General features: G+C 39.2%; 1 non-coding gene across 1 annotated transcript; it reads right to left on the reverse strand.

Moving 5' to 3' along the window:
- Positions 1–1,290: 1,290 nt before the first annotated feature.
- Positions 1,291–1,397, reverse strand: LOC145161919 (small nucleolar RNA R71). Its single transcript, XR_013738776.1, has one exon. It is a non-coding gene; the product is annotated as a small nucleolar RNA R71 (small nucleolar RNA).
- Between the last annotated feature and the right edge of the window lie 6,876 nt (positions 1,398–8,273).

Below are 8,273 nucleotides of genomic sequence, written 5' to 3' on the forward strand. Positions count from 1 at the left end.
ACAATAAACCATTGAGGGAAGGTGGATTCGAACTAACAGAAGTGTTTTGTTTATTGATTGAATTTGTGTTAAAGAATTGAGTTCATCTAAACTTGAAAAATTAGATAAAACCCCCACTTTACTAAAAAAAATTAGGTTAATTTAATAGTAGATAGATTAATTAGTCAAAAACGTTCCCTGTGATCGACACCCGACTTACTCGACTATTCTATAATTTGACTACGTACACTGCCTAGGTGCAATTTAGTTAGTTAAGTTAGTTAGGTTATAAATATAAAATTAGGTGTAGCTATTTGCACGCATCAAGTTTTTGGCGCCGTTGCCAGGGAACGGCTTATTTGATTGTTGATTTATTTGCTTTAAGTTAATCGATCCTTTTTGTGGGGTAAAACCTGCAAAAAGTTACTTTTTAGCTTAGGTTTTTGTTTTAGTACTAGAGTCACGACGTGAGTTTAGTAATTTTTAGCTTTTCTTCGTTTTTCTTTTCTGTTAATTTTTCTGCGACAACACGAGGTGGTGACCTTTACCACGTCGTGGTGACCAGTCAGTAGGCTACTTTTATTTAGTTTTTGTTCAGTTTTACGTTTTTATTTTTATTTTATTGCAGAAGTTAATGACCAGAGGTTCCAAAACACCTTTGGTGCCACCTCTTGAAGATCCAGAGTCGACCCTTCACAAGAAGACGGATAAGAACGTGAAAGAAGATCAAACACCAAAGAAGTCGTCTTTCAAAACAGTTTTTGGAATAAAGTCAGGGAAGAAAACGGGAGAGTCAAGCACATCATCAAAGGAAAAAAAACAAAGTTGAAAGCCTAGATCCAATTCCTAACCCACAAAATCTGAATATGAATCCAAGACCGAGTTTGAACTATATACGAGTGATCCTGAAGACGAGCCAGAAAACGAGATGGCTAACATTGAAGAGATGTCCATGGGAGCTTACAAGAAGCGAATTAGAGATGATGTTGTTCCGGGTTAGTACAGCCTGCAATTCCTGCCACTACCACTTTCGAGCTGAAGGGACACACCCTTACTGCGCTGAAGGATATTCCATTTTATGGGAAGGATCATGAGGATGCTTTTAAGCATGTAGATGAGGTCAATGACATTGCAGACTATTTCAATGTCCCTAACGTTACAAGAGACACAATCTTGTTAAAGATGCTTCCCGTTATCTTTAAGGGAGCTGCAAAAGACTGGTTAAAAGCACTTCCACCTAGTACAATCACCACTTGGGCTCAGATGCGCGAGCAATTCTTGGAACAATTCTGCCCACCATCCAAGATATCTAAACTCAAGAAGGCGATAACTAATTTTGAGCAACAACCAGGGGAGTCACTATACGAGGCATGGGAACGGTATAAAGGTTTATTAAGAAATTGTCCTCAACATGACCTCAACATTCAACAAGAAGTGTCCATCTTTTATGACGGAGTCAATGTCATGACAAGGCAACTCCTTGATTCTCAAGGACCTCTTACGAAGAAAAATCCAAATCAAATCAAGGTGTTGGTTGAAGAATTTTCAAAGCATTCACGTGAATACCATAACCCAAGACAAGATGGAGTAAAAGGCAGTGGGGGTGCACATTCTGAAGAGATGGCTGGGATGATGGCAATGCTAAACAATATGGACAGGAGAATGACAAAGATGGACCAATCAATTCGTGCAATTAAAGTTGGTTGTGAGAGATGCAATGGTCCACACTTGACTAAGGATTGCAACTTGGATGAATATGGGAACAAAAAGGCTCAAGTTTGCTACTCGAGTGGGGACAAATAGGATGAAGACTAGAGAAAACCAAAGAAGGAGTGGCTTCCATACGATGAATACAAGAAACAGAAAGAGGAGAAATATAGGCAGACTGGCCGAGGCTTTTACTAAAAAGAGGAACCACCAAGTGAGAAGAAAGTTGACTTAGATAATATGTTAGTTCGTTTTATGGAGGCTTCTGAGAAAAGACATGATGATACAGATGCATCACTGAAGGATCAAAGAATAATGATGAAGGAACAACAATCTATGATGAAAGATCATCAGGCAATGATGATTGACTAGCAAACATCATTAAGAAATCAGCAAGCATCGATCCATAATCTCGAAGACCAACTTGGTCAACTAACAACTTTGGTGAACGAGAAATTATCTCCATAATTTACAGAAAAGAAGACTCAATCCCATGTCATAGTGATCAATACTGAAGAAGAGGCAATCTCTGAGTTCTTAGAAGCTTTAGAAGTGGAGCCGAAGCATCCCGATCCAAAGCCGAAGAAGCCAAAGCTCGAAAATAAAAATGTTGTTGAATCATCGAAGTCACGACGTGAACCTCCTCTGTTCATGACGTGTACCCAGTCTGAACAAAAAATTTTAAGTACCTGTTCTAGCTTATCGTCCACATTTACCATTTCCGTCCCGAGCTAATCTGTCACACCCCAAAACCGAGAACGGAGGAAACGTTCCGGGGTGGAGGACGTCATGTAAAGTATCACAACAATGTAAAGTAGTAAATAAGCGACAACATCATCCATTGCATTAATAGTATAATTTAGAATTACAAGTGTGTTCTTTCATAACATAAACAACATAATAAATACTCAAAATAAAAGACGAGTCTTGACTGCTCCGTCTTCTCTAAACCTTGCATCAGTACTTGTCTAACTGTGACCTGAGAATACAAGTTATTTTGAAAGCGAGTATCAGCAATAAAGCTGGTGAATTCATAAGTATTTTAGTGTCATTTCTTGTGGAAAGTTGTTATGAAAGATTCGTAAAAGTTTGAGAAAGCAGCTTTGTATAAGTGTGAAAACCCTAGAAAATCCCATATTTCCTACTAGTATAAAAAGTAGTCTTCTACCAAGACTCATGTGTTTTAAAAGTATGAACCTCTACGTAAGAGAAAGTTTTACCTTGTACAATTATTATTATTCAAATCTAATCTACCTCATCGATTATGCGAACGTGACGCAAAGTAAAGGTAATAAGGTAAATAATATAATAACAGAGAGTGTATCCTTTTGCACTAGGATAATCACGGCGTGGAAACTCGCCGAACAGTACACCCGTAACTATGTGATTGTGACACACAGTAAGGGTAATGATATCCTTGGGTACTTGGATATTCACGGCGTGGAAACTCGCCGAACAGTACAACCGTAGCCATCTGCCGATGTGCATTTTCCCTACTGTAGTTGACAGCCTTGGGTGCAGAATGGTAAGTCCCGTAGTGGTATCCTTGGGTACTAGGATATTCACGGCGTGGAAACTCGCCGAACAGTACAACCGTAGCCATCTGCCGATGTGCATTTTCCCTACTGTAGTTGATAGCCTTGGGTACGGAATGGTAAGTCCCGTAGTGTATATAATAGAGTCTACTCATACAATATGTAATAGTATCTAAGCATATAGAACCTATGTGATCGTATCTATGTACAAGTATCCATGTAATAGTATCTCTACAAACAACATGTATTCGTATAGACTCATGAATGAACTGACTCAGGTGTGATTCCTTGTGCTAGGAATGGCAAGTAGTATGTCCTAACTATACCTATTATAGTTACTAGTAATGTACGAGTATAATCGGAAGTATACCTTTGCTACCCAAAGGTACTGAATTGACTGATGGAACTTTTATGACTATCTATGTATACATGATATATAACTGATATTTAGACGACCTTCGGACGGATGACCGATACCCATCAAACCACATCCCAACGAGGAAAAGGAAACAAGGCGAGCTAGCCGTTCTAAGTCATTTAAACATTACTTATATAACTATACATGTGTAGGCATGTATTTAAAAATATAAAAGTATAAAAGAAGTCTTGTAAAACCTTTGAAAAGTTTAATAACAAAGAAAGGATGACTTGGTGTTAGTTTTTAAAACGATTTGAAAACGGTTTGATAAGTCAGTTTAAGTGATGAAAACCTTTGTTGAAACACAGCTGTAACAGATTTTGAAAGGAAGTATACAGAGTGTAAGATAGTTTGATAAAGAGATTTAAACTAGTAAAAACGTTTTAGAAAGCCATTTAATGTAATGTATTTGGTAAATGTGAAGCGAATATCTCACAAAGTCATTAACGAATTTACGTGTAACGTAATGAAAATCCCTTTTGTATAAATGTACCCTTTTGAAATGTATGTATTATATAATGTATCATAAACTATACCTATTATAATTTATCAAAACAAGGGTAGTAGTAGTAATGTATGTAACTATACTTAACATAGTTTATCCAAATGTTTGTATGTAATGGATGTACTTTGATTATAACAATTTATTATTTCTATGCTTTATCTAGAAAAATCCATTTGTTAACTGTTGTATGTCCTTATACTAAGACAAAATGTCATATAATGCAATAACATATAATCACATAAAGATATACACCTTGCTCAACATGTTACAAGGTGTAGTGAAATTGATAGCATCTTTCTGTTGTTAACAATTTCTATTACTGTTCTTAGAAAACTTGTAGAAAAATCATCAAAGGTCCAAATCAGAATCCGTAAATTCTGAGAGTTTGGAAAATGAGTCTAGTTTGTTCATAAGTTTTCTCACGATTTTTAGTGACCTCCAACTTAGGTGAAAACGTCCATAATCACAGACTGGTCCGGATTGGTTCTTGAAATGATAGGCAGTTTTGTAAAAATCACCATAAATTGTAGAAAAATCTTATGGAGATGTGCAAGTACCATTTTAAAGCTAAGAACTTGAACTACTTGCACCTTGTATAGTTTTGAAAACAACAATGTTTAAGTTGACCAAAACAGTCCGTGAATGGAGTCCAACTTTTCTGATGAAAGCTGTTAGAAGAATTTAGTTGTGTTCTTGGTGTTTTAACTTGTATCCCCCCCTTAAAACATAAGAAAACATGAAAATGTAGGGGTATGAACTCAACTTAAGTGATTTCAGTAGATGAGTGTTGGAGATGAGAAGTGTTCAACTCAAGAACACTTGAAGATGCCTAGAAGATTTTCGAGAATCTAACACCAAAGTGATGGAATTTGTGTAAGCAATCTATGATTGGAGTAGACTGAAGTGTAATTATCACAAAAAGGATGAATTATACTTACCAAGAGTGTAAGAAAGCTTGATGATCAGCCTTGAAATCCCGAAATTGAGGGAGAAAGTTAGAGAGAAAAGTTGAGTTTGATCTTTGGTGAAATGAGAGCAAGTGAGTGAGAATGAGGAGAGAGGATGAGTGTCCAGCTCTAAGAACGTAGGAATAACTTGTGAGAGAGGGAAAAAGTACAAGGAAGTGACAAGGTATGGTGGGAAGGTGTGGCTGGTCATAGAGTGGGTGTGGGTGGTTGCTTGTGTCATAAACTAAGGAAAAGTCAACACTCCACCTCTTGTACTTCACCCACTAAATCTTGGATAAGATTTATCCCCAAAAACGTGATTAATTAATAAATATGGGGCCTTATATGTTAAAATAAAGTTTTGGGTGAAAATCCCGCGTTAAAATAATTAAAATCGGGCTTAGAACGCAAAACTAGTCGAAAACCGGGAAGAAAATGGCAACCTGCGAGACCTCTCGGTGCTAGGCCGAGGTTCGGTCCCAAGGCTGTTGGGCCCGAATGCGAGATAAGGCGAAAGGAGTAAGAAGCGAAATGGACCGAAAGGCTTAGGAGCGAAGGCGAAGGTAAAGTTCGGTCCGAGAGGCTTCAGGTTCGGGTCAGGCGAGGTTCGGGTCCGAGAGGCAGGTTCGGTTCTCAGCAGGCTTCGGTCCGAGAAGGTTCGGTTCCAAGAGGTTTCGGGTCCTAAGAGGAGTTTCGGTTCCTAAGAGGAGTTTCGGCTCCTTAAGTCCGTTTTTCGCGTAGACTTCCGTTTTTGGGCTGTTTTCGCCAAATTCGAGGGTCGGGATGCCCCGAGTGATTATAAAAAGTTGAGAGAGATTTTGAGAGAGATTTGGGAGAGATTTCACATACTTACAGAGATTTGGCATTCAGAGAGAGATTTGGGAGAGATTTGACATTCTTGGAGAGATTTCTCATACAGAGAGAGATTTGGGAGAGATTTCACATACTTGGAGAGATTTGACATTCTTGGAGAGATTTCTCTTACTTAGAGAGTTTTAGGAGCGTTAGAGTGAAAGAGATTTGGAGAGATTTCTTTTGTGACCTTTTTGAGTGTTTGGCTTCGCAACGCAAGGTTCTTACACTCTGTTAAGCCTTGTTGTGAATGTTATACGCTCCCGAGAGTTAAGGAATAATGTTTTATCGAGTAGAGTCATCACTTACCCTGATTAGGGTTTAGAATTTCCGAACACGTGAAAACTCTAAGTGATAATTTGTATGAGGATTGCGAGTTGTACAATAAGAAACATAATGGAAACCCTAATGTACAAGGGTTAGATAAGTTGACCGGTTTGACTTGTTGACTTTGACTTGGCCAAAAATTGACGGTTGTCACATCATCCCCCTGTTAGAAAGAATTTCGTCCCGAAATTAGAATTTAGGCAAGGAGTAGGCATGAATAATCGAGCCAAGAAGTGGGGATACTTCCTAATCGATTGATTCTCGCGCTCCTAAGTGAATCCAGGTCCTTGGTTGGTATTACAACGCTTCACTAATGGGAAGCGGCGTTGCTTTTTCCGTTTGACCTGACAGTTCTTGCAGCTCGGTAGAGGGTTAGACTGTAGGGCGATCTGGTTACTGGAGTCGTACCGGGTTCTAAGTTTGTTCGTATGACGATGCGATTACTCGTAGTCTTGGGCAGTCTCCGTCCTGAAGTTCATATTAGATTGAACTTGACGTACCGTCCGAGTGGTACTTCGGGGAGGTTTGTTGAGGTTTCTTCGGAAAGGATAAGAAACCTGAGGTACTCTACGCATGAGTACTTCGGAGTTCTGGAATGACGGCTTCGCTAGAAAGATGATTTCGGAGGAAGAGATTTACGCACGAAACTGGTATTGTGAGGATCGGATGGACTCCAGTCGTATGATAAAAATCAGAGTCACTTGGAAATAAAGGCACTAGATTTTGATCATAAAGGCGTTACAGACAAAACACAACTGTGCAACTTTTAACAGAGTTACAGTACTATAGATTTACTACAAGACTATTGCTGCGAACTAGGTATACTACAAAAGACAAGTATACGCAGCACGAGGGTCCCTTTACTGACGGGGTCTCGCAAAAGATAAGACTCTAGTTGCACTAGTTTTAAACGGTTTATGAGTCTGTTACAACGAATGCCTTAGATACTTTAACGGGGTCCGGAGTAGTTTCTCCTACGGCAGTGATCCTTAGTATCTTCCCGCCTGCGCCGGAGTTCTTTATTATTGGACAGTCCTTTTTGAGGTGTCCTATCTCGCCGCATTGGTAACATATCTGGCTTGTACTAGCATTGGTGATGGGAGTGAGGTGTTTAGTCAGAGTCACGTGGACACGGGTGCCCTCCTCGTTCATCCACTTCGAAAATTTCCTTTTATGGGGTCCGGTTTTACCACCACCTTTGTGTGCAGGGTTGGTCCTGATGCCAGGGACTTGAGAAATGGGTCGTGCTGGTGCTGAAGGGGCAGGAGTTGCCACTTGCTGCTGTTGTATGGCAAGTCTTTGGGATCGTTGGCGCTCATTTCGAGCTCGGCGATTTCGTTTCCTCCTCTCGGTTTTACAACTTTGTACGTCCGTGACTGTTGCCCTTTGTTGGCTTCCTGGTGTTGGGTTTTGAGTATTCTAACACTCCTAAGTGTACATGCAACCCTAAATACCTTGGATCTATGTTTTCTCTATTATACATGCAATTATGAACTTTCCAAGGTATTACCCTATCTAGCATACAATACTTGATACTTGGGTAATCAAATGGATAGAATACATACCTTTGTTTGATGTAGCTTGTCTCCATGAAGCTTGAGTGCCTAGTGCCCCAAGTGTGACACCTCAAATGGTTCACACAACACCAAATGCACATGGAATGACTTGAGAGAAATGGAACATTCCTTGAAATCGTCTAGCCCTCATATTCACACATTAGTGCACGATTTCTTGAGCCATGGGATTCTTTTATATGGTGGCTATTAGGGTTACACCATGTAACTCATAACTTTACCCATTCCTTATGCTCCATGGATTTTATCCTCCATGGAGTATCCATAGGTCACCCCATGGACTTAGTCCAACATAAGGAATCTTGGATCACAAGCCCACATATATAAGAATGAATGATTTACACAATCAACCCATATATTTAATTAGTCTCCTTTTGATCACTTAATTAGTTCCAAATTAATTCTTGATCAATACTAATTAAATAACCT

The sequence above is a fragment of the Lactuca virosa genome, chromosome 2 (genome assembly GCF_052849685.1).
Source record: "Lactuca virosa cultivar CGN04683 chromosome 2, Lactuca_virosa_CGN04683_v6, whole genome shotgun sequence".
NCBI classification, from domain to species: domain Eukaryota; kingdom Viridiplantae; phylum Streptophyta; class Magnoliopsida; order Asterales; family Asteraceae; genus Lactuca; species Lactuca virosa.